Here is a 27,465-nt window from a genome sequence, read left to right as displayed (position 1 = left end):
GCATTGCCCACTTGAGAACCTTTTAAACATGGAGACCTAGAGCCAGAGATTGCACACACATCTTGAGGCTACACCAGCAAAACAATAATTAGAGGCCTGGGTCACATGGCTCCCTCCTCTATTTTATTCAGTGGGAGGTGCTAGAGCTGTAACTGCAGGTAACAAGGAATCCCTCCCCCCACATGCCCTCCCAGGGGACCAGAATTAACCCACATGACAAACAAGAAGCTGCTGGCTGCTGGCTGCTGCAGCCTCATCCCATCTCCATCTGACCTTACATTTGAGCAACTATATTATTGCGTATTCCTCAAAGGCAAGAGGACAGACAGCAGGTAGGCATAGGGGGCGAAGGAAATGAGGGGAAGATGTGAAGCATGATATGCGGCAGCAACTGCTGCTGCAGTAACTGAATGGCACATGCTGTAGGAGTAGTGTTTAGTGCAGTGCCTATCAGGTTCACCTGGTGAAAATGTGAGCCAGTGCATGCAATGCATTGCGGCCACTGCACTGTGCGCCACTACTGCCTATCACCCTCGCTAGCTCTGCTCTGCCTCTGTGCGTCAATAATTGGCGGATTTGGCATCCCATTGGACCAGCGGTTCGGAACGCCAGGAAAGACATGTACTTTTCCGGTGTACTGCATGATCCATTGGTGTCCTGGGGCTCACAACGCCCGGCTCGCCTCCTAGCAAATATGGACACTCCTATCCTGGGACCGTTCGTGTTTTGTCACTGGTCGATGCTATAGGTCTATTTATTTATCACATTGCTCGAGTGCTTCTAGCCTAGTGGAAATATAAAGGGAATCATATTGCGTTTCCTCTCCTTTTTCCAACATTTTTTCTACGGTCAACATATTTAACTTTTGGCTACCAAAATGGTTGTCGTCAAAAGGATTAATAATATATGAATAATCAGGAAGCTGTTTTTTATTAAGAGAGAAAGAAAACTCACACTACCGAAAACAACTTCTTTGCCGAGTGTCTTAAACACTCGTTAAAGCCTAAAAATTACTCGGCGACGGCTTTGCCAAATGTTACACTCGGCAAAGAAACCTCGGTGAAGGATTTAGATTCACATATTCACTACTTTATAGTCATGTGTGGTTGGACCAGTAAACTACTAATTTCATTGTCATGAGATTGTCTGTTTTTTCCCACTCAACGATCGGTCGATGAGATATCTGGCCACTCGGGTAAAGATCAATCGACTTGGAACTATCCATCAGCACATGCTTGACTATTTTCCGGATGAATATTTTTTCCATGCTATATACTTTTTTGAATAAAGTTTTTTACTGTAGGGGTCCCTACAGTATTCCTTTTATTTCTTTTCTATAAATATGTTTATAAATTACATTTTCGTATTACAACGTTTGCATCCAATGTCTAATATTTTCAGCTACTGTATCCCGCATCTTGTAGGTGTTAAGGTTCAGCTCTTATATGAACATGTTTTTACGTACAGTTGAGTGGTTGGAGTAGTATTTTCGAAGATCCATCCATTCCTGCATTTTCAAATACACCACATCATTGTGATCATTGTCTCCATGGACTAGGGTTGTGCGAGCTTCCTTCGCATATCACATACTGCAATGTCTAGGTTCAAGGAATGGGTTGGAGTGATCCCGACCAATTCCCAGCATCTCTTGGCGAAGCCACATTTCAAAAATAGATGATCCCATGTTTTCTCTTTCTGTCGTATCCAATTTTCACACGTGTAGGAGTCCAGATCCATATTCCTTCTCCTTAGCACTGATTTGGTGTTCAATCTGTCGTGAAGGAGTAGCCAAAAGAACATTTTTTGTTTAGGCTGACATTTTGTTTTCCATATTAGAGCAAAAGTGACTGGCGCTGCGAGGACTTTATGTATGAGTTCATATATCATTTGAGATGAGTACTTATCTGCAACCTAGCACATCCCAATTTCTCTGATGCGTTTGTTAGTTCTGTGTTTTGAAGCATTGTGACCAGCGAAATCATTTGCGAGTAAGCTTGAGCAGACAGTGGTAGATGGAACAAATACTCGACCAATGTCATTTTTGCTTGTCTTACAGTTATATTCTTGTTCACTGCATAGGAGAAAAGATCTGGGTCCATTTATCTTGCCAAAGATAGATTGTGCTCCCATTGCCTGTTTTGAGTGTGGCGATTTCTAAGAATTATGACAAGTTTTCAATATATCTCTTCACTAAAACGAACCCTTACTGTAACACCCTGTCCACTTCGGGATCGGTGGTACTTAGTCCTGACAGCTCTGTAGGCTCATATATTGTCCCCACAGAGCAACACGAGTCTTTTGTGTGCACTTTGTCCTTACTCATGCACACTTGAGAAAACTTCCTAGTCGGTCACCCATCCCAAATTGCTCCAAACCAAGCACACTTAACTTGGAGGTTCTTTTGAGATAGGCTTCCTAAAAAAGAAGATGCACCATGATGATATGAGTACTCTATTAATTTTATTAAGCCTTGGGTCTGGATATCACCATCTCCTGGGGCTAGGATATCACAATCCACCCCCTTAGAAGACCGACGTCCTCGTCGGTCAATACCAATCCAGGAACCTCCCCTCTTAGCCACGCCAGTGTGTCCAGTGTCGTCATATGCCATGCCATGTGACCACTCCGGGCCCACATGCACCATGCGTCATATACCCGAACCCCTAACCCACGCACGCTCGTGAAACTGTGAGGGCCGGCTTTGATACCACTTGTAACACCCCGTCCACTCCTGGATTGATGGTTCTTAGTCCTGATAGCTCTCTAGAATCATATATTGTCCTCACAAACCAACATGAGTCTTTTATATGCACTTTGTCCTCACTCATGCGCACCCGAGAAAACGTCGCAATCGGTCACCCATCCCAAATTACTCCAAGCCAAGCCCGCTTAACTTGGAGGTTCTTTCGAGATAGGCTTCCGAGAAACAAGATGCACCTTGTTGATATGAGTACTCTATTAATTTTATTAAGCCTTGTACCAAGATATCACCATCCCCTAGAGCCAGGATATCACACTTACTGCCTTTTGGGGGCAGCATACCATTTTTGTATCTATTGTCCCATATCAATTGCACCCATGGTAGATCTTGTTTATTGAAGAATTTGTATAGCATTTTCATCAGCAGAGCTTCATTATGCTTCTTGAGATCCATAATTCCCAGACCTACTTTGTGTTTGTGTCTACATGCTAAGTGCTAGGCTACCTGGGGTGGTCTTGTGGCATTGATGTCAACATCTCTCCAGAGGCAATGCTTCCTGTATTTGTCTATTTGTTTCACGACCGAGATGCGTATCTTAAGAGTACACAAATAAAAAGTTGGTAGGGAAGTAAAGACTGAATTTACCATCTATAGCCTTTCAGTCTGTGATAGGAAAAGAGATGTGGTCGATAGGCACATTTTTATTTTTTGAATCAGAGGTAAGAATGCCTCAACTCTTGGTTTTTGTTGTCCCCATGGGTAGCTCCATTACATGAAAGGATAGGTAGCAATGTTGCAGTTGAAGGTTTTAGCTAGGAGATCCATTCTTTCATCTAACATTTTGATAGGGTATATGTTTGACTTTTGATAATTGACATGGAGTCTTGTTGAGTCTGCAAATGAATTTAGTAAGGCCTTAAGGAAGAAAGCTTCCTAGGGCAAGCCTCCATTACCAATATCTTTTGTTTTATTGAGTATGGATTGGTGGAGATCTACTACAAGAACGAACAAGAGCGGTGATAGGGAGTCCCCTTGGCATACTCCTCTTTTGCAATGAAACATTTTCCCTGGTACTCAGTTTAACATAACAGACGATGTCCCAGAGCCCATGATCATATCCATCCACTTCGACCATTTGGTCCTGAAGCCCTTGTGACGAAGTATATCCATTATGGCACTGTGTTCTATTTTATCAAAAGCTTTTTCAAAGGCAAGCTTTAAAATAACCATTTGCCTTTGACACTATTTGCACATATAAATATATTCAAAGGCCCAAGCCAGATAGTCCTCAATGGTGCGCCCTCTCATGAAACCATATTGGTTTTTGTGGATGAGGTTGGTGATAACTTTCTGGAGCCTATTTAGCTAGAATCTTTGTCACTAACTTGATACACGTGTTAAGCAGAGAGATTGGTATGTAGTCACTGACTGTAAGGGGGGATGATTTCTTCGGGAGCAGGGTAATGTGGGACCCATTAATACTCTGCATACAAACATTTTCTTCATAGAAGCTTTTACAAAGATCATAAAAATCATATGAGATAACCGGCCAACATTTCTTTAGGAAATCCGTATTGAAGCCATCCGGACCCGGTGCATTGCCATTGGGGAGCCTTGCAATTATCGAGTTTATTTCTTCTTCCAGAATACTCAAATCTTGTGTGTTTTGTAAGATGGCGTCTAGAACAAAAACCATATGAGAACTCCCCGAAGTGCCCAGCCTATTTTTGTATGCATCAAACAATACCTTAGCTTTGGCCTCATGATCAGAGATCATGTGTCCTGTGTCATCTTGTATTGTAGTAACGAAGTTTTGATTATGTCTAATTGAGGCGGTGGCATGAAAAAAATTTGTGCCGGCATCTCCACATTGAGCCCATTTAACTTTACACCTTTGTTTTCAGTAGACCTTTTGTTGTTCTGGCATGTTTTGTAATTGGTGTGTGAGAATATCCCTTAGGTCCCATGCTGTATACTGGAGTGGCATGTTTTGTAATTGGTGTGTGAGAATATCCCTTAGGTCCCATGCTATATACTGGAGCGAGTGCAGTCCACGTCCGATCCCTCGTATTCCAGCTTTCATTTGGATGAATGAATAGCCCGGAATCTAAATTTGTTTTTGCCGCCATCAGTTATCCCTTGGAGTAGCTAGTAATCTGGAACACGCACGTCCATACATATAGGTGCTAAGATTTGGACGAAATTCGTCAATACATTCAGGCCCTATCTTTTTCCTCGCCATGACTTTTGTTAATTTGCATTGTGGTCATCATCATTTGCGAACGTAACGACTCAGCAAACTTTTGGTGTTTGAAGGCAATAGACAACGCCGGTCGCCGGGCGGAAGCAATAAAGCTTGGCAAGTTGGCATGCATGGTGCCACTTCCTCCAGAGCTGGAAGATGCTGCGTGCTTACGCACACAACTCGTTAGCGTTTTGCTCCGTTTCGTCAACACGAACGAAAAAACCGTGCTGGACCAAACGCACGGTTTACTACATGAAAGTCAGGGACGACCGCAACACATTCTGTGCTTTGCGTTGGAGCTGAGTTCACACAAATCTCAATTTCAAAGTGTTGGATACGGACATACGGTAGCATGGCTAAAAAAAAGATGATGGATAACGACGTCGATCGTCGACGACAACAACTAACAGAAGAAAATATTTACTCTGAAGTCAGGTAGGTAGTTCGCCTACTTGCAACGGCCTACAGCTAGCACACACATTCCCACCTGAAAACGAATGTGTCTATACTATATAGAAAAATAGAAGTAAAAGCTGGCTATATACACCGTAGAATTCACTATCGGAGATCAAGAATTTTGGAGCTAAGAGAAGAGGACGGATACAGTAGCGCGATGAGAGTGGACCAGGTAAGATACGAGTGGAGTAAAGACTGATTCGTAACCAATTGTCTTTTTAGATAATAGAAAAACATCATTCAGGTCTTCCCCTCACACTGTAGAGTATGTCCAACAGATTACATCCCATATAACAAACATCACCGAACTGAATTCACTACTGCATATAACAAACATCACCGAACAGAATTCACTACTGATTCGTAACGAATTGTCTTTTTAGATAATAGAAAAACATCATTCAGGTATTAAAAAACATCATTCAGGTATCTAAAAAAACATCATTCAAGTCTTCCCCTCACACGTATAGTATGTCCAACAGATTACATCCCCATACAATAAACATCACCGAACTGAGTTCACCACGAAACAAAACAACTAGAACAAACAAAAAAGAATTTGACCACATCTAAACAGCAGTGATCCTATTCGTAACTCCAGCCAAAGTGAGCGAATATTTGGATAGACGTCGTCTCCAATTGCTAACATGCCACCTTTATTAAATTCTCTTTGTCCTTATGAAGTGTAGTCCAAAGTCTAAGCCAATGCATCATTCCAAATATCACTTGCAAATAAGTAACTATAAGGGATTTGTCAAAAACTAAATCATTCCTACTAGACCAGATAGCCCAATATATTGCTGCGACACCTATAAAAATCATATTTTTTTTGTTTTTGATGTTACCCCTAAGAGCCAAGATCCAAAAACATGTTTAAGTGATCTAGGTATACTGAGGCCAAAACAACAGTGAGCGAGCCTCCAACAGAATTGAACAAAATGACACTTAAAAAAGACAAGTGTTGTATAGACTCATCTGAATCACAAAACACACATTTTTATTGACATGCCAATTACGCCTAGCTAGGTTATCTTTTGTTAAAATAACCCCTCTGAGTAAGTACCACATAAAAACCTTAAGATTCCACAAAGGTTTGTGATAAAAAACCTTGGCATTATTCATTAAAAAACTATACATGGACTTAATAGAAAATTGTCCCGAAGGTAATATATTCCATTTGAAAATACCACTCTCTTCACTAAATTGAATATGAGTAATACTAGCAACCAGCCTATTCCAATTCCTTAAATTTTCTGCCACCAAAGATCTTCGGAAAGAAATTTGTAAAGGAACACTAGCAAATACACTTGCTACCGAAACACTCTTCCTACGAACAATGTTATATAAAGCGGGGTATTTAAACATCAAAGGTTGTCTATCTAGCCATGTATCTTCCTAGAATCTAATCTGCTTCCCATCCTTTAAGATAAAGGAACCAAGACTAAAGAAAGAATCCTTCACTTTAAGGAGACCGAACAAAAAATGTGAGTCCTTGGCCTTCTAGAAACTTTTGTCAGAGTTTGGGTTCTAAGGTATTTCTGTCTAAGTAGGTTATGCCGAACGACATCTTCATTCAAAAGTTTAAACAACCATTTTCTAAGTAAACATTTATTTTGAATTTCTATATTCTGAATCCCTAGACCGCCTTGATCTTTATGTCCCATTTAGTCACCCTATATTTTCTTTAAAGTTAATCCCCCTGCTAAAACAATCACGGGCGATAATAGTCTATTGTTTCTAGGATACCTTTGGATACCTCAAAAAAAGATAACATGAACATCACTAGACTCGTGAGCACCGAATTAATTAAGACAAGGCAACCACCTACCGACATAAGCTTTCCTTTCTAGCTACTCAACTTTCTTTCTATTTTCGATTCAATCACTTTCCAATCATTGTTACTTAGTTTTCGGTAATGCATAGGAATTCCAAGATACTTAAAAGGGAAGTTTCCTTTTGTACAACCAAACCATTTAGTTAGCCTATATTGTCTTTTAAGTTGATCCCCCTACCAAAACAATCACGAGCGATAATAGTTTATTGTTTCTAGGATACCTTTGGATACCTCAGAAAAGATAACATGAACATCACTAGACTGGTGAGCACCGAATTAATTAAGACAAGGCGACCACCTACTGACATAAGTTTACCTTTCCAGCTACTCAACTTTCTTTCTATTTTCGATTCAATCACTTTCCAATCATTGTTACTTAGTTTTCGGTAATGCATAGGAATTCCAAGATACTTAATGCACATCCTCTTCGTGCCATCCTTCTTCTCCACAAATAATACTGGGGCTGCCCAAGGTGAGGTACTTGGTCTGATGTAACCTTTCTCTAACAACCAATCAATTTGCTTCTCGAGTTCCACCAATTCTGGTCCGGACACTCGATAAGCTCTCTTGGAAATAGGGGCGGTGCCTGGGATAAGCTCTATAGCAAATTCAACTTTCCTTTCAGGTGGCATGCCTGGTAACTCCTCAGGGAATACATCGGGGAATTCTGACACAATCCTAATTGCCTCAATCGGATTGGACTCCTTATCATCTACTGATAAATGGTGACAAGCTCCTTCTTCTAGTTCAGGTAAGTACAGTTTAGTTACTACTTCCTTTCCGGATGGGGACACCAACTTAACTGTTCTCTTGTCACAACTGACAGTGGCTTGATTTCTGTGTAGCTAATTCATCCCTAGGATGACATCTAACCCTTGAGTTCCCATTACTACTAGGCTAGCGGGGAAGTCTATCCCCCTTATTTCAATCCTTAGATTCGGACAAATCCTATCGAACTGAACTTTTCCCCCAACTGAATTAACTCTTAAAGGCGGGATCATTGGTTCTATGAGGATGTTATGTGATTCTACCCAAGATGTAGAAACAAAAGAATGTGTGGCACCAGTATCAAATAGTACTTTTGCTGGGTAGGATTCGACTGGAAACATACCTACTGCCACATCCTGAGCATCCTGGATTGCTTCGGCCTCTAGGTGGTTCACCTTTCCACAGTTGTAGGCTTGACCACAGACTCCTGGTGCTTGTTGTGGTGCTCCTTATCTTGCTGGGACATTGGCTGCTGGCGGCTGCTAAGCTGCTTTATTTGGACAATTCTTCGCCCAGTGATTTTGATCTCCACAGTAGAAGCATGCACGACCTCCTACTTGTGTTGGGGCCGCTTGGCCATTCTGGTTGGTTGCTGGGGCAGGAAGACGAGCCGGCTGGTTATTCTGACGCTGGTACTGATTTCCTCCCAACTGAGTGTTCTAACGGTACTGCTGCTGCTGCTGCTGAGGAAACTGCCTCTGGTACTAGTGCTGGCGCTGACGCTGATGCTGGTGCTGGTGCTGGTGACCTTGCTTGAATTGCTGGGGTGAGTTGCCTGAGTAGCGGGGACGGCTGCTACTCCCGGCCTTAGGTCCACCAATCTTGCGCTTCCTATCCTCCATCTCTCGATGCTTCCTTTCAGTCATGATTGCTCTGTCTATCAAGTGCTGGAAGGTGGGGAAAGTGTGGTTCATCAGCTGGTAGTGGAGGGGATCAACCAATCCTCTCAGGAAGCGGTACTGTCTCTTGGCATCGGTGTTGACGACTTCTGGGGCATAACGTGATAGCTGCAAAGACTTATCCCTATGCTCCGTGATGAACAGGGGACCTTGCTTCAGGGTGAGAAACTCCTCCTTCCTTACTATCATCAGTCCCTCGGGCACATGGTAGCGACAAAAGTTGTCCCTGAACTCCTCCCAAGTAATGGCTTCAGGGTTGGCATGGGTGGCGAGATAAGACTCCCACGAAGACTGTGCTGCTCCCCTCAGATGTCGGGGACCATACAACACCTTCTCACGGTCGTTGCACTGGGCAGTGTGCAACTCATGCTCCACAATACGCAGCCAATCTTCCGCGTCCATGGGATCAGCAGAGTGGGCAAAGACAGGGGATGGCCCCTCATGAACTCTGCCTGCTTGTCTCTGGGCACTTGTGGCATCTAGACTTGCACTGGAGGCTGATGTGGGAGTGGCTGCTGCTGCACTTGCTGCATCGCTGCTAAGGTCTGACCAATTGCCTGAACTGCCTAAGTTTGCATCATGAACATCTGCTCAACTGTCATTGGGGGTGGCGGTGGCAACTGCTGCTGCTGAGCTGCATCCTCCTGGGATGCCTGCTGTTCTGGCTGAGCATGCCTCGCACCTCGGCGCCTGTTCTCAGACATCTGTAGAAACCACACACATGTCAGATCTGACTCTGCAGTCTTTCAACATAAGAAAAGATATACGGAAATCTTCACAGCACTGAACAATTGATCATCTTCACTAACAGCTTCTCAGATAAAGAGGAAAGTGGAAATAAATGGATTACCCAACTAAATAACTGACTTTATTAATAACTACACCAAGTTGCAGGGGACACCCACACCTTGATGACAATCATTACAAAGATCCAACTTCATTACATGTCCATCATAACAAGCATTCCAACATATGATAAGCAAACTAACTCTAAATAAGACTAACTAGACTAAGACACAGAATTAAACATTATTACAGACTCCAACTCCACCGATCTATGGATCTAAATATATCTGGGTCCTGCAGTATGGGGTACCATAGTCGAAGCGACCACGGGGTGGTGAACGGTAAGGGTGCTGAATCCCGACAGGGGCGGGAGAACCACCATCCAGATAGTGGCGTGCCGCGCATTCAACACGTAATTCCGCAATCTGCGCCCAAACCTTGCCCAACTCGTCAAGGGCATGGTCCAGCTCTGTGTTGAGCACGGTGGCTAGGTTGACCATGCTGCTCAGCCTGGGATTGCCCTCACCAACTGGTGAGACAATCACACCTCCAGCACTGTCGGTCGAACAACGTGGGTAGTACTTCAGGTTAAGGCCGTCAGCTACCCCGCTGAACAACGAGCAATACTGAGAAAGTGCCTGTCGTGCTACATCCTGCATGGCTGCCTCGGCAGTGTCCCTCTCAGTGATAGAATAGTGCTCTGAGAAGGCCTCTGCACCCCGGAGATCATCATCTGGACGACGCACCAAGAAAGTAGCCTCCCACTGGTCCGGGTATAACCCAAGACGATGCTGGTAGACTACACAACGGTACTCGATAGACCAAGTGTGTCGGTCGAAGGCCCGACGCAACAGGGTATCGAGAGCATCGTGGAAGTGACACCCGCGAGCAGCGTCACGAGTGATGGGTCTAGCGATCCATCCCTCCGGCTCCTCCGAGCGCTCCGTGCTGTGGCTCGAACTGCCACTGACGTCGTCGTCGTCTCCATCTCCTTCAAGGTCTCCTCCAGTAGCCGGGATGCCCTGTGGTGGTGCAGGGGGCATCTCTAGCTGAGGTGCAGGGGAAGGCGGCCTCTCAGACTCCACCTCCCGCTGATGCAAGGGGGAAGAGTCCTGCTGCTCCTGCTCCTGGCGTCGGCGCTCCTGCTCCTCGTGCAGGCGACGATGCAGTCTCTTCAGGTGACTAGACTGACCTGACACTGTGCGACGTAGTGGACGCTCCGCCAGGCGAGAAGGCAAAAAGGGGATCATAGACTTACGTGCAGTGCACCTGATACGGGCCATCTACAAAAGACATCGTAAGCACAAGAGTAAGAGTAGAACTATGAGACCAGAAAGCAAACAGAAAGAAAAGTGAGACAAAACTTTTGAGATAAGTAAATAACATAGAGTTGGTCAAGATAACCGACTTTTGAAAAGACACTAAGGTCAAGGTAAGAGTAGGGGTCTATAGTCCTTAGGACGTCCAATCTAGTCTAGGTTAGCGGTCCTACAGTCAGCAAGGCTTTGATACCACTTATGTCACACCCAGTTTTGGAAGGTAAACCGAATGCGAACCATGTGCGTGCCAGGATCAGAACTCACGTACACAACAATTACATAATTGGACATCATCACACAATGCTCAAATAAAATAACAGAAAGGTACTTAATTACATCAAGATGTCTGAGACATCCATAGAGTCTAATACATATCCATAGTGTTTAACATTAACATCAAAGTGCGGAGTAACGAAATGTAGAAGATAAGCCTACATAGGCAGCTGACTGGGGGTTTGGCATTAAAGTAAACTAGAACTCGTCATAGTCCTTGGACTCCTCAAAGTCCTCCATGTTGCCAGCTTCACCTCCTGAGCACTGAGTACAGTGGGGACAACCTGGGGTGGGGTGGTTTGTAAAGCAAGGGTGAGTACACTTCAACGTACTCAGCAAATGCCCCATTTGGCTAGAGTGGACTAGCTGTATGTGGCGTTAAGGTTAAGCAGTTGCTTTTAGTTGGTCAAGTTTTATTACTATAAGTATAGCCAAATTTTATAATAACCCAGTTATTACCCAAAAGTACTCCCTCAAAGTGGAAATACCAGAGATCAGAATCATAATCACCATTGTTAATCACCATCATAAAAGTAACCAAAGTTCTCCTAATCAAAGAGGATCCCAAGGCTACTCATAACCGTGAGCACGACTGATATACCAGTTTCTAACACTCTGTAGAGGTCGCACACTTTACCCACAAGTCATGATTCCCATTCTGCCCGGGGTTCTAGCCTCCCCATTGATCACTACCAAGGCGACCTAGCAGGGTCTCACTACGTAGCATTTACAAAGATTTCCCAGAGGTCATAGCCGCCCATTAAGTTTCTCCAGTTTGATAAACACATCACATCTCCCCAAAGGAAGGGTGACTAACAAAACCAAATCAAAGAACCTCTGCAACCAGCCTCGACAGAGCAAGTACTGTGCCCGGACCCCATTGACGGCCCTACGACGAAGCCAACTACTCCTCTGGTTCCTCTAATTAATCAGCTAAGGGCGTCCCATTCCACCCTCATGGTTGCACTATTATCCCGGGTTGTCACTCCCCAAACAGGTCCTTATGGAGAGGTACTCAGGAAACAGCCTGAGCCCCCTAAAGTAATCACAAGAACCTCATCGGGATAACATCATCGTATCATAAAAGATCACATCATGTTCATTGATTAAGTTAAAGCAATAGCATAAGCTAACCATGATTAACCCAAAAAGGTAAACAAGGGTAAGGTAAATACAAACTAGTCAATCCTTAAGTTTCAGTAATGTAATGCGGGACAGTGAATTATAAAGTAAAGTAGAACATGATAGGTCTGAGGACACTTGCCTTCACCAGGTTGTTGCTCAGAGGGATCTTCGGCAACACACTCAGGAACCACGAGTTGCTCGTTGTTTAAATAAAGCGAGCATACATTCAACACATTCGAAAGGTAAAAATGAACATCACATCACACATACAAACATTGGCACACAACTCAAAAATGTATAGTTGTAAGTACAGGGGAATGAGATTAAGTTATAAAATGGACTAATCCTAATTGGGGGAATTGATTACTCTCTAAGTGTCTGGAACATAGTTCAAAAAGGTTAAGTAGTAATTAAACAGGAAAATATTAAATTATAAGATGAACTACTCTTATTTAGGAATTTGATTATCCTTTAAGTGTTTTTCCATAATTACATACCTAATTCTATTCATGTCATTAATACCTAAAGGTTAAACCAATAATGAATCCATGTAATGCATAACACTAATCTCCCAAGTTTAAATATACTTTAACTCCTAGGATTCTTCTTTTATTTATTTCATTAAATAAATAAATTAACATATACATTAATCCTATATTCTAAGTGTAAAAAATAAAGTATACATATTACAGTTGGTCATATTTTATTTGAACATAGAATAATTTTGTGAACATTTTGCAATTTGAACCACGAAATTTGGAGTTCATATGAAAAAGATATGAAGTAAACAAGTTTTAAAGTTTGAAATATCAAATTAGGGATAAATTTGTGATTAAATAAAAGTCCAGGGGGCTATTCAAAAGAAACAAGGGACCTATGCGCTAAAACAGAGGACGACGAGTTGATTTCCTAAAACCGGGGGGGGGGGGCTCTTAAGCAAAACTCACACGTGAAGGGGTACGGGGTAATCTCAGCCATCAGATCAGAGATCAGCGGCCTAGATTAGATCGCACGGGCACGCGCGCGCGGCTGACACGCGGGGCCAGGGCGTCAGCGGGCTAGGGTAGACCGACTAGCCGGGCCCAGAGGCAGAGGCGCGGGTGAGGGGGAGAGAGAGAGGGGCGGTCAGATCTAGATCAGAGGGCTAGGATTAGATCCGCTCGGGTTAGCTCTAAACTGTCCGATCTCGGACGAACGACCGAGATCTAATGGCCAGGGGCGAGCATGGGCGCTGTGGCGCCGCTCGGTCCCGCGGCGAGGGTTCACCGGAGACGAGAAGGCTGGCCACGGCGGGGCACTGGAGGCTCGGATTTTAGCTCGGGCGCATTCAGGACGGTCTGGCGGACTCGGCCATGGGTATCGCCCCGGCGCGGGAGCACCAGAGGGCGCTGCACATGGCGAGGCGGGCTAACGGCGGCGCGGAGCAACTCCGACGAACAATCGCGCGCTAAACAGGGCAACAACAACCAAATTAAGGGCACAGGTAGGTTGCTCACCCCGAGCAGAAGCGCTGGAGTCGCGAAGCAACAGCGGAGGCACAAGGGCTCGATGGGGCGACGGTGGCGGAGCTCCGACTGCACAGGAGGAACTCCGGTGAGCGCGGACTGGGCGGACCAGGGGGATTAGGGGTGAACCGAAGGGTGTTCCAGGAGGCGGGGGATAGTGCGGAGCTTATCGGGGCAACAGACGCGGCATGGAGTTCCACGGTGACCGTAGAATGAACGGCGGCCATCGGTAGGCGGTGGCGGGGCTCTGGTCGCGCGTGCAGAGCGAGAGAGAGGGCGAGGGGGTTTGGCAGAGTGCGCGAATGGGAGAGGGTGTGACACCCCAGGTGTCTATTTCAGGTTATATTGGGAGATTTATCCTAATATCGGACGCTCAGTAAAAATTTCTATTTCTCGCTCGCGTATGTCTCTAACTATCCAGACTATTCATTCTCATTTCACCGAATTCGAAATTTTTCAGTCTCACAGAAGGCCGAATTTGGAGCCTATTAAAAACTTTTATTCTCGACGCGAACGCAAACTCGAAAATCATTCTCGACTTATAAATCTCATCTGAAGCTCGTTAATCAAACGCTCGACAGTTGCTAGTCGAGCCGTGATCGAGTCCGATTCCTCGACCTTAGATCTATGTCCAACCCCGATTTCTCGACTAGCCATCCATGTCCAACTATTTTATCCGAACCCGTATTCTCAAGTGGGATCTTTAACGTGTTTGCATCTATTTAAATCATATCCGACTCGATTTGTTAATACATGTACCTGATCTGAGTAAGGAACGACAAGCGTCAGTAACCTTTTTTGAAACAACTTACGCGAACTAATCTGAGCTACAGGTTTCTAATTCAAAAACCTAGTTAAATTGTGCGTCAAATTATGTTCTAAATACGACACTAGAAATTTTGTTCGTCAACGTAGTTTTTGAATTTCAGCAACAACCTTTTTTCTTTTTCTGTTCGTCGTGGCTGCGAGCTGTTCAAGTGAAATTCATGCGCACTGTAGCCTCGGCCACTCGCAGGACGCCACGCCCTCAGCCAATGGATGGCCACCTCCCTCCTCAGCCAGTCGTTGAACACCAGGCTCTTGGCCAATGTCTGGCACTAGCCAACCAGTAGCAGTCGGCCAAAGCCACCAATGCCACACGTGGTCGTCGCTTGTAAATAACAGGAGCCAGGGCGCCATCTCCATTCTCTGCTCCATTCCTCCACTCGGCACCCAGCTTTCTGCAGAAGCTCCCAGGGAGCAGCCACTCACCTCCTGTTGGGGACTTGTTCTCAAATGCTATGAATCAAGAACAAGGCAACATAAAATGTTAAATATCAAAAGCCCTTCGTCCTTCAAATCATTATTTCCCTTCGGATATAACGAATTTAGGACGAAGGTCATGAAGGATGTACCTTCATGATCATGATAAAAAATGGAGAACATTCAAACAAAATACAGAAAGTAACATAATTTCTGTAAACATTATTATTAATCTATTTCTATTTATATTACTTGTGTAAACAAAGATAAATTGCAAATGTACCTTCGGCTTGAAGGAAAGAAAATACAGGCGTGGCGCAAAAGTGAATGCCAAGTCAGCGTCTACAGTACGGGAATACTGTTCACCTATTTATAGGCACGGGTCGCAGCCCATGCAAGATTACATTAATGCCCTTTACATTTATCAATAACTCTATAGTAATTCTTCGAGGTCTAATCTGGCTTTTCATCTTTAAGTCGGTTTCCCTTTCCGCCGTTATGCCGAAGCTCTTTTGCGCATAGCTTCGTGATCGTCTTATCCTTCGTCGTGATTGCCGGCTCAGTTAAGCTTCGTCTTAACCATGCTTTTGTATACTCGCAACTTGACTTCGAAGGTACCTGTTCACATATTTCTTTTGGAGAACATAGTCAATTACGTTTTTGAGGACCTTCGGAAGCCGAAGGCCCCCAACAGTAGCCCCTCGCCATATTAATTTGCTGTAAAGATAAATTTATATTACGAAATGGACGAAGGCTATGAGCCGAAGGTCCGAAAAAACACCTTCCTTTTGCTAGAATAGCAACAGTCATTGACAAGCGGGACCCTCCAGTTTCCGATATAATGGGTGTATAAATAGGGGCTCGCCACAATTTATTTGGCACACTCTCTTGCCATCTGTTTTGCCTGCTCAAATAGCTTTTTTCCCACAAATATTTGGTTGCCTCCCTAGTTTTAAGCTTCGGAAGCGAGAGGCAGGAATTCCGAAGGGATGTCTGAGGAGAAGAAGGTTGCTGCCGAGATGAAGCTGAGCCTTTCTGAGGAGAAAAATCTGGGCTTCATTGAATCAATAGCAAAAACAAATACAGAAAAAATTACTAGGGAGATTTTGGAAGGCTTATCTGAAGATACTGGTGAAAGTGATAGTTATGATGCGGACAGTGGGGGTGAGGATTCCGAAGATCGACCATGGCGACCAAGCCATTCAGTCTTCGGAAAATCAACTATTGGGCAAAGTCACCTTGAAAACATGAGGGGGAGATATTTTCGAGATATGTCCATTGTGAGGGCAGATGACAGAGAGAGAACTGTGCCGACTCCCGAAGATAATGAAGTCGTTATCTTCCGAAGCTTTTTTAAAGCTGGGCTACGATTCCCTATAAGCAGGTTTGTGGTAGAAGTTCTGAAAATATATCAGGTTTACCTTCATCAACTTACCCCTGAAGGAATAATAAGAATGGGAATCTTCGTCTGGGCTGTGAAGAGCCAGGGCCTAGAGCCAAGTGCGAAAAGCTTTTGCAATATACATGAATTATTATACGAAACGAAGCCCTGGGGTAAAGAGCAATATCATAACAACTTTGGTTGCTACAGCTTCGGTGCTCGCTCTGGATCAAGCTGTCCCGTGCCAACCTTTCAGAAGAGATGGCCCAGAGAATGGATGAAAGAATGGTTCTATGTAAAAAATGATTTGAAGGTTCTAGAAGATATTAAGGATGTCATCATATGCCCCATCTGGCAGCGCTTCGGACTCCGGAAACCGAAGGTAGAAATGGATGAAGTAGCCGAAGAATGCCAACGGGCCTTCGGCGTAGTCTGCTCTTTTATTGGGACAAGGGATTTAATACAAGAACACATTGCCTTCAGAGTGTGGCCTCTTGCAGATAATTGGGAAATGCCGAAAGGAACTGTTAAAGAAACTGACGAAGGTGGGCTAGTCAGGCTGAAGTATACATTCAAGTACGGAGACAAGTTCGTTGAACCAGATGATGATTGGTTAAAGAGCATTGAGACTGTAAGTGATGAATTGCTTGGGGTATATTCGAAGGCCGAAGACACTGCATTGTCAGCGGCCTTCGGAGGCCGAAAAAAGAAAAGACTCAACCGAGTGTTTGATGCAGTCGGGTTTGTCTACCCCGACTATCGCTATCCAGTGCGGGGGCAAAAAAGAAAAGACACAACTTCTGCGAAAGAAACAGCTGCAGCTGCTCCTAGCGAGCCAGCGCCGAAGAGAAAAAGCGTAAAGGTTCTCACACACCGGCCTCGCTATATTGAACCAGCCACGGTGCCTGAGTTTGCCGGTGAGACCTCTTCGGCCACCGAAGCTAAAGAGCCAACCCTGCTGCCAGAAGTCAAAGAAATGGCCGAAGTGCCAGCGACAGAAAAGATGGAAGAACCAAAGACAGAAGAAGCGAAAGCATCAGCTGAGGGAGTGAAAATATCAGAAATTTTAAGTCCTTCAGAAGAAATTGAAGCAGCAAAAATTAAAAAGGGGCCAACAGTGACCCCAAAAAGAAAAAGAATGGTTAATGTGTTAGATGTTTTGGAAACAATTAAACTTCCAAGCACAACCCCAAAGAAGACTGCTGAAACTTCTGAGGCGCTTGCTGGAGTATCCGTTGCTGAAGCTCCGAAGCAACAGACTGGAGTTGAAACCGGGCCTTCAGAACCAACCAAGGTAATACCTTTGGAAGCAGAAGAAACAAAAATTGCAAAGGCAACCGAAAAAATGAAAATGTCAGAGCCAACTTTGGTTGAAGGAATTGATACCGCTGCCCCCGAAGCATCTTCCAAAATATACGATTATATCGTGCGACATGCTTCGGGGAAAAATTTATCGGAAGAAGAAGTTTTTGAAGCTAATCACTATGCCAAAGAATTGAAATATCTGAAAGGGGCAATAGTGTTCAATGGGACGAACGAAGAAGATTTCCTATACTGCCTCCCAGACAATAAAGAATTATCCGTCTGTCGGGAAATGGTTAGAAGTATGGGGTTTCCGAAGCTTGAAGCTGGATTATGCGCTATGACGAAGGACGATCTTGCGGATAGTCTTGCGTACAATAGCCTGAAGGTACGAGAACTGCGCGTTTGGAAATTTTATGATTTGAAACCAATTCTTTTATTCTTATACCAACTCTTTTACATATAGGGTTTAATACTAAGCAACGCGTTGAGAGCACAAAAGAATGCCGAAGACGAGAGCTATGAAATTGCTTTCACCAACCTACGATCAGAGGTTATTAAACTGAGAAACGAAGCTCTGGAAAAGGATAAAATTCTGCTTACATTGGTGGACAAGGTAAAAGAGGACGAAGCTGCCTCAAAGGCCCAGGCCGAAGCCCAAAAACGCGAAATTAAAGATCTTCAGAAACAGCTAGCTAGAGCCAAAGAAGAACGTATACTTGAAGAGACAAAACGAGAGCTTAGTGATCAATGGGCCAATCATTTGGAGATAAGTGTTAAGGAGCTTCGTGCATCCCAGAGAAAATGCTATGTTAAATCCATAGAGTGCGTTAAGAAGATAAAATCCAGCTTCGCCAACGTTGGCGCATTCTCTAGTGAAGAGAATTTCTCAAGAGGCAATCCTGAAGGTCCAATGGAATGTATCAGTCACGAAGCAGAGGCCTTCGAGGAAATCCTGAATAGCCGCGGTGACATCTGCGCTTTTTCGGGTGCTAGAGGGATTGCTGCTGTTTTGGAGAGGAAAGGTTGCGAGCATGTAAAATCCTTAGCGCAGTCCGAAGCTACCTTGTCCTATGAAGACATTAAAGACCCCTCAGCCGAAGCAAGCATGGTCGGTGGAAAAATCTTCACCGATATCTGGGACAACGGCGGCCGAGAAATGGCGCAAGAAATTATTCAAAAGAGTGAAAAAGGCATCCACGATGCTAGAAAAGTAGCAGAAGCTACCGAGAAAAGTACAGAGCCCGAAGGGCAAATAGGTATTAATTAGTGGTTTTTATTATGCTGTAATTTTTAATTCCAGGCTTTTTTCGCGGTTTGTAATAGTAATATAGCCGTATCTTCTCTTCCCTCAGAACCTGCTGAGGCATCTCCGGGCCCCCACCCGAAGGGGGACGATGAAATTAGAAAAATGGCCGAAGCCATTATGGACAAGGTTGTCGACCAGCTACTGAACGAAGCTGCGGAAATAGTTCTTAAGGAGGATTAAACACTATTGTAGAAACATTTGGAACGTAACATGTGTAATACATTGTAACTTTGAATGTAATATATAATCTATTTATAGTTTAATTCTTTACGATGCATGAAATTTTGCATACATACCATTTTTTGAGCCTTCAGCGAAAAAACACCTTCCCTTCTTTTCATGCTTCGTGAAGAAAATCTTTTCTATATCACAAGAATTTGTTTACTTCTCTGATGAAGAATATCCAAGCTTCGTGAAATATTCTCCGAAGCTATAAAAAAGTTTTGTGTTGCCTCTTTAATGAGGCTACACTTCGTCTTGATTTGTCTTGTGCCTTAGCACGATTTTCTCTTTTCCAAAATATTCTCCGAAGATCAACACTGTATCCCCTTCTTGTTCCACATGCAATATGCTGTATGATGCTTATGTTATGCAAAAATGATGTGATGATGTTATGTTATGCAAAATGATATTTGTGCCACAGATATAAGTCCCTGTAATAGAGCACACATACTTTTTATATCAGCGCTGACTTTTCGCTGTAAGCCTCCCTTAGGAGCTTCTTCGCCTTTTACTTTCAACGGAATCCGCGTTTATTTTTCGCTGTAAGCCTCCCTTAGGAGCTTCTTTGCCTTTTACTTTCAGCGGAATCAGCGTTTATTTTTCGCTGTAGGTTCAGAAAACTTACACTGCGCTCCCTTAGGAACGACTTTTCACTGTTTTGCAGAATTTGCACTGTGTCTGTTAGAACAAATTTTTGATAACACAAAGGTCCTTCATGCCACCATAAATTCGTATGCTTCGGCAACTCAAGCCTATGGAAAGGACATATTTTTATTATGGTAAAAAGACGAAAGTGTTACAAGAAATTGAAAAACGATAAAAGACTCTTAAACTTCTCATAATTGTTCCTTATTAACAAAAAGGTAATACTGAATGTAAAAATGCGAAAAAATTGCTGTTGAGGTAGGATATTTATCAATAAATGTGCTTTGACTCTGGCACAGTGCTATTGACTGTGCGAGCTTCAGACTCCTCTCTGAAGTCTCTCTGAAGGTGATTGTTCTGACTCCCTTCTGGCTGCTGTCCTCGCTGCGTCGGCAGTGGTGGTGGAGGGTGCTGCCAAGATGCTTGGGGTTGGCTTGCCGAAGCAACAGAAGCTGCGGGGTGTTTGACTTTGTTGCGCGGCTGCTTCTGCTATCTCCTTCTGCTCCTGGATAGTAACGTGACACATCCTGGTGGTATGGCCCTTGTCTTCACCACAGAATAGGCAATAAATTTTTCTTGGCTGATCTCCAAACCTTCCCCCGAAGCCCCTGGCGCCTCTGCCCCTTGGCGCTGGCGGCCGAAAAGAACTTTGCTGCTGGCCCGAAGCTTGTGAAGAGTATTGTGGCCTTTGCTGCTGACTACCTCGATCATCTGTTTGAGCAGAGTTATGAATTGACCTAACGTGCCTCGGGTGAAATCTTCCTCCGAAGCCCCTGGTCATTTCAGAGAACCTGAATGCTTCCTCCCTTCTTTGGCGGAAGTCATTGTCAGCTCGAATGTATTCGTCCATCTTTTGGAGCAGCTTCTCCAACGTTTGTGGTGGCTTCCTGGCAAAGTACTGCGCTGAAGGTCCCGGCTGAAGCCCCTTAATCATGGCCTCAATGACAATTTCATTGGGCACTGTTGGCGCTTGTTCCCTCAGACGCAGAAACCTTCGGACGTACGCCTTGAGGTATTCTTCGTGGTCCTGGGTACACTGAAATAAAGCTTGAGCAGTGACTGGCTTCGTCTGAAACCCTTGGAAGCTAGTTATCAGCATATCCTTCAACTTCTGCCAAGAAGTGATTGTCCCTGGCCGAAGAGAAGAGTACTAGGTCTGAGCAACGCTCTTGACGGCCATGACAAAGGATTTTGCCATGACTGCAGTATTGCCACCATACGAAGATATGGTTGCTTCATAGCTCATCAGGAATTGCTTCGGGTCTGTATGACCGTCATACATGGGGAGCTGGGGTGGCTTGTAAGACTAGGGCCATGGTGTAGCCTGCAATTCTGTTGAGAGAGGAGAAGCATCATTGAAAGCAAAGTTTCCATGATGGAAATCTTCATACCAGTCGTCCTCATTGTGGAAGCCTTCCTGATGGAGCTCTCTGCGTGGAGGCCTTCGGCTCTGATCATCTTGAACAAGATGACGAACCTCTTTAGAAGCTTCGTCTATCTGTCTCTAAAGGTCAGCTAGACGAGCCATCTTCTCCTTCTTGCGCTGCACCTGTTGCTGAAGGATCTCCAGGTTTTGGATCTCCTGATCCAAGTCATCCTCCGGAGGTGTTGGACTAACAGCCTTCCTCTTCTGGCTTCGGGCCTCTCTAAGAGAAAGGACGTCCTGATTGGGATCCAGCGGCTGTAAAGTACCAGCCCCTATCGCTGAAGCTTTTTTCGGCGGCATGACGAAGGTGATGCTTGCCGAAAGTGTTCAAGACTCAAAAAATGGAAGTGGGTTCGAGCCCCATGGTGGGCGCCAATGTTGGGGACTTGTTCTCAAATGCTATGAATCAAGAACAAGGCAACATAAAATGTTAAATATCAAAAGCCCTTCGTCCTTCAAATCATTATTTCCCTTCGGATATAACGAATTTAGGACGAAGGTCATGAAGGATGTACCTTCATGATCATGATAAAAAATGGAGAACATTCAAACAAAATACAGAAAGTAACATAATTTCTGTAAACATTATTATTAATCTATTTCTATTTATATTACTTGTGTAAACAAAGATAAATTGCAAATGTACCTTCGGCTTGAAGGAAAGAAAATACAGGTGTGGCGCAAAAGTGAATGCCAAGTCAGCGTCTACAGTACGGGAATACTGTTCACCTATTTATAGGCACGGGTCGTAGCCCATGCAAGATTACATTAATGCCCTTTACATTTATCAATAACTCTATAGTAATTCTTCGAGGTCTAATCTGGCTTTTCATCTTTAAGTCGGTTTCCCTTTCCTCCGTTATGCCGAAGCTCTTCTGCGCATAGCTTCGTGATCGTCTTATCCTTCGTCGTGATTGCCGGCTCAGTTAAGCTTCGTCTTAACCATGCTTTTGTATACTCGCAACTTGACTTCGAAGGTACCTGTTCACATATTTTTTTGGAGAACATAGTCAATTACGTTTTTGAGGACCTTCGGAAGCCGAAGGCCCCCAACACCTCCCTCAACTGCCCATGGCACTCGGCCCCACGATCTCTGCGCCGGAGCTCCGAAGGCCGCCCCCAGCGTCATCCCCTCTCTGTTCCTCCTATGGATAAGCATCGAGCAGGGCGTCCCTGGCAATTTTCTCCCCGCACTGGCATCTTCAACCTCAGGCTTCTTGGACGCAGCAATCGGAGTGGTGGCAGGACTCGCCTCCCCTCCAGCAGCGGTAGGGCCAAGACACCGGACACGCAAGGCTCACCCAGGCCGTCGGCCTCTACATCCCCAGCGCCCTGCTTGTGATCTCCCAAAGTCGGCGCCTTCCCCCAGCAGGAGCTCTTCTCTCACCCCAATCTGGCGCCCTGCACAGCGACCACCTCCCCCTGCTCTGCCCTGCCCGTGGCCAGGGAACGCCCAGGCCCCGACGCCCCTGCGTTCGTTCTTCCATGGCGCCCAGATTTTTCCAGTCGGGCTCCCCCATGGCCGAGGCCGACGTCCCCTGTTCCTCCATAGCGGCGGGTCGGCGCAGGTACCTACTCCCATGGCACACGCTAATCCCTTCCTGCATCCGAAGCTCGAGCAGGTGATCTGGCGCACCCTCTTCCATGGATGCGCCCCGTCCCGTCTCCTCGGTGCTCGGCCGACCATGGCATCCCCTTTCTGGCAGCTCGCCCCCCTGCTGGATCTCGTCCTGGTGACCGCGCGAGCTTCTCCACCGGTGCGCCGGCAGCCTGCAGCAGCCCACCGCCTCCGGTCGTCGCCCTCACCGGACGCTCGGCGCTCTGGCCGCACCCAGGTCCAGCCACCGTTGGCCCTGCCAGGCACCCGGGCACCGGATCTCCTCCATGCATGAGCCGCAGCAGCCCTGTTCGTGACATCGTCGACCCCGCAGCCGTCTACCTCGCGCAGCTGCCGCGACGCCAGTTCGCGCAGCCACGTGGATCCCCTCTGCGTCGCGCCCTCGGCGTGCTCGACGAAATGCCACAGCGAGCAGCAGCCATGAGATCCCCTCTGTGTCGCTTGCATCAACCCGATCTGAGTAGTCCCTGTCGCGACGCCAAAATTCTTCGGTGAGACCTCGTTGTTCTGTGTTCATTGATTTTATGAAATAACCAAACTAATAAGCTATGTAATAATTATGTATGTCGTTTAATCGCAGCCCCTTGTCGTCGTCGCGCTTCACGCGTTGTTTCTCGACAGAAAGCCAAACCAACATGCACACATGCACAACACCATTCGGATTTCGGCCAGGTTGTTCGCTTTAGAAAAATTGTGATTTTGTTTGATTTACGATTCAGTCCAGGGCGTAAATATGTGCGTGAAAATATAATTGTATGAATGAACGCGTGTAGGGAAGAAAATGAAATAGAAAAGAACTCGGGTATTTTTATTATGATAGAAAATATGCGATGCGTTGTGTCGGCGTTTCGGACCCGTGAGGACTGTCAACCGACTAGTGAATTTATCGCTGCGTGTCCCTGCCCAGATGGCTTGATGCAAGATGGAACACAAGCGGGAGGATGAGGCTTATATTATCTTGCACCGGGGTGCTCGTAGTAGGGGTTACAAGCGTCGCGAGAGAGCGAGAGCGAGAGAGAGAGAGAGAGTCTAGCCCTGAGGTGAGCTGTCTGAGTTAGCCTCCACCGCGTCTCTCCTACTCTGCCTGCCTCTCTTCGCTCGCGCCGTCCCTCTCGCCCCCTTTTTTCCCTCATTAGGAAGGCCCTGACATCCCCTTTTATAGATACAAGGAGATGCCCAGCTGTACAATGGGGGTGTAGCTATGTGCTAACGTGGCTGGCGTAGAAGTGCCTTGAGCCCTGCACATGTGCTAACGTGGCCGTCGGAGAAGTGCCTTGAGCCCTGTAGAAGCATAGCTGGCGGTGCGGCATGGATCCTGCTGACGTTTCCTTGCTTCCATAGGGGATTGAGAGCAACCGACGTCATGGGCGCGTGCGGGGAACCATCATTACCTGTTACCGGAGTAATTTAGATGGGACACCGGTCTTGTTCCTTCATAGCCTAAGGCAGCTAGCTAGGGGTAGGGTAATGATGTATCCCCTGTAGCGTAGTCGGTCCAAGGCCGAGTTCGGGCGAGGCGGAGACTTCTCCTGAGGCCGAGGCTGAGGTCGGGCGAGGTTGTGACTCCTCCCGAGGCCGAGGCTGAGGTCGGGCGAGGTTGTGACTCCTCCCGAGGCCGAGGCTGAGGCTGAGGCCCAGGGTCGGGCGAGGCGGAGACCTTCTTCCGAGGCCGAGGCTGAGGCCGAGGCCTGGGGTCGGGCGAGGCGGAGCTCCCTGTTGCGCCCGAGGCTGAACTCGGGGGAGGTCGTGACTTACTGTTGTTAGTTTTACCCTGGTGGTTGGCACAATAGTCGGAATGGGGTGAATAGCGTTGTTTTCTTGTCAGAACGGTCAGTAAAGGGGCGAAGTGATTGTGGTCACTTCGACCTTGCCGACTGAGGCACGCGTGTCAGGTGATCCCCGCATTAAATGCGCATGCGATACGGTCGGTTGGTAAGGCGATTTGGCCGAGGTCGCTGCACGACAAAGTTTGCCCAAGCTGGGCTTCGGGCGAGCCGAGGGTGCGTCCTCTGCCTAAGGAGGCCCTCGGGTGAGGCGTGAATCCGTCCGGGACTACTGTCCTTGCCCGAGGCTGGGCTCGGATGAGGTCGCATCCCTTGGTAGACGAGGCCTTGACTTGAACCGCGCTTTATTAGTCGTGTATGGTTTGTTCTGAAGATGTTTTCCAGCCAGGTTAAGGAGCATTGGGGGTACCCCTAATTATGGTACCCGATAGTAGCCCCCGAGCCTCGAAGGGAGTGTAGGTACTCGCTTGGAGGTTCTGCCGGAGTTTTTGCAATGGGACCAGCCCTTCTCGGTCATGTTCCGTTCCAATGGGTGCGCGCGAGCGCACCCGTAGGGTGTAGCCCCCGAGGCCTCGGAGGAGTGGTTTGACTCCTCTGAGGTCTTAATTCTTTTTGTGATGCCTCGGTCAGCCTTGTTGTTCCCTCATGCGGCCTGGCCGTAGCCTGGGTGCACGGTCAGGCTCCGAGTTTTTAAGCTGGTTTGTTGACGTGGTCAATAGTTTGGCCGTAGCCTGGTGCGAGAGTAGCCCCCGAGCCTCTGCATGGAGCGAGAGCACGATCAAGGACCGTCTCGACTTTTATTGTATGCCCCTTCGTCACCTCTCCGCAAGGAGGAGGGGAGGGGGGGGAAAGCGCCATGTTACCCTCGGAGGGCACCGAACATGGTGTTTCCAGTGAGTTGCTAGCGGGTAATCCGAGTGGACGCCCGAGCCCCGTTCGATAAGGGTCGACTAGTGACCCGGAGGCACGCTCTAAAAGTACCTGTGGGTGATTTGCTGGACCCAGACCCATTCGATAGGGTCCGAGGGCTCGGTGCCTCCCTCCGGTGGGATTCCATTACAAATCGTTCCCGCTGGTCTCAGAAATGTCCTAGGGTACCTCGAGAGCGTAGCCCGAGCCTTGGCCATGTAACGGACGTGGTCATCCCTGACTCTACGTGCTCTGGGCGGCTGTCGAACCCTTCCGAGGGGCAAGCCTTCGAACCCCTGATCAGTAAAGGGCTCGGAGCCCGAGTGCTCTGGGGCGGTTGCCGAACCCTGGAGGGCGCAACCTTCGAACCCCTAATCAGTAGGAGGGCTCGAGGCCCGTTTCCTTCATTGAGAAGGATCCTTTTCGAAATATCCCCTTTCTCGGTCCCTGTGGCAAGAGAGAGAGAGGAAAAGGAAAAAGATATAAATTTAAATAATGTGGCACAGAAAGGAAATATCCCCTCATCATGACGGAGGCGAAACGGTGCCCGCTTCGCCTGCCGGAGGTGTCGCTTGCCCTGTCAAGGAGTTAATGCGATAGGACGGGCGATTTGCGGGGCATCTGTTGCGCGTGCTCGAGTCGTTCGAGGAACAGAAAGACCGTTTCACCTTCGAGTTTGAATTTCGCGACGGGTTCGGGCGAAGTTTTGGGTGGATCTCGCCCGGGCCTTTATATACCCGGAAGAGGGGCCATCGGTGGTTCTTTACCCTGCCATTCGCGCTTGCCTTCTGCTTTGGTTTCCGCAACCTAAGAGAATAGCTAGAGAAGAGAAAACCGCGCACCTCATCCCCTCCGCCTCCACCACCTCCGTTCGGCGATGGCTGACCAGGTGACCGTCGTTCCGTCGCGTGACCCATGGCCTTTCTCCACCGTTGCTGTGGAGGATCTGGAGGCCCTTGTTACCGATGGTTTGCTTCATCCTCTCTCCGGTGGGCCGCAGCCGGAGCGGATGGCACACGGGAGCGAGGCCGACCCGACTCCGCTGCCGGGGTACGTGGTCAATTTCATCCCTTTCCATGAGCGGGGGTTTGGAGTGCCAGCAAGCCGCTTCATGCGAGCGCTCCTGCACTACTACGGGGTGGAGCTGCATAACTTCAACCCCAACTCTATTGCGCAAGCGGCCATCTTCGCGGCAGTTTACGAGGGTTTTTTGGGGATTGACCCTCACTGGGACCTGTGGACTCATCTCTTCTCCGCGGAGTTCTTCGCCGCGTCGACGGACACGAAGAAGGTCAGTATGGCGGTGCGGGCCGGTGGCTGCACCCTCCAGCTAAGGTCGGGGCGCGTGCAGCAGTACATCCCTGCCTCCCTTGTGTCTTCGAACAAGGGGCGGCAGAACCGGTGGTTTTATCTCCGGAACGACGACGGGATGCTTCCGCCGTTTTCTCGACGAGTGGTGACTGCCGCCGGCAATAACTGGCGCCGGGGGCCACGCGCGAGAACCAGGAGAAGCTCCAGCCTATTCTGCACGCCTTGTAGAAGTTACGAGATGAGGGCCTTATCGCTGTAGGGGTCGTCGCCGCTATTCATCACCGGAGGGTGCTCCCTTTGGCAGAGCGGCGGTTGCGGCTCTCGGAGATGAAGCCGGAGGTCGATTTGGAGGGCTCACGGATGTCCTCGACCTCCCTCTCCGCCGACGACCTCCTCAAGCGAGTA

Source organism: Zea mays, chromosome 5, assembly GCF_902167145.1.
Source record: "Zea mays cultivar B73 chromosome 5, Zm-B73-REFERENCE-NAM-5.0, whole genome shotgun sequence".
Taxonomy (NCBI): Eukaryota; Viridiplantae; Streptophyta; class Magnoliopsida; order Poales; family Poaceae; genus Zea; species Zea mays.
This window is presented reverse-complemented; position numbering follows the sequence as displayed.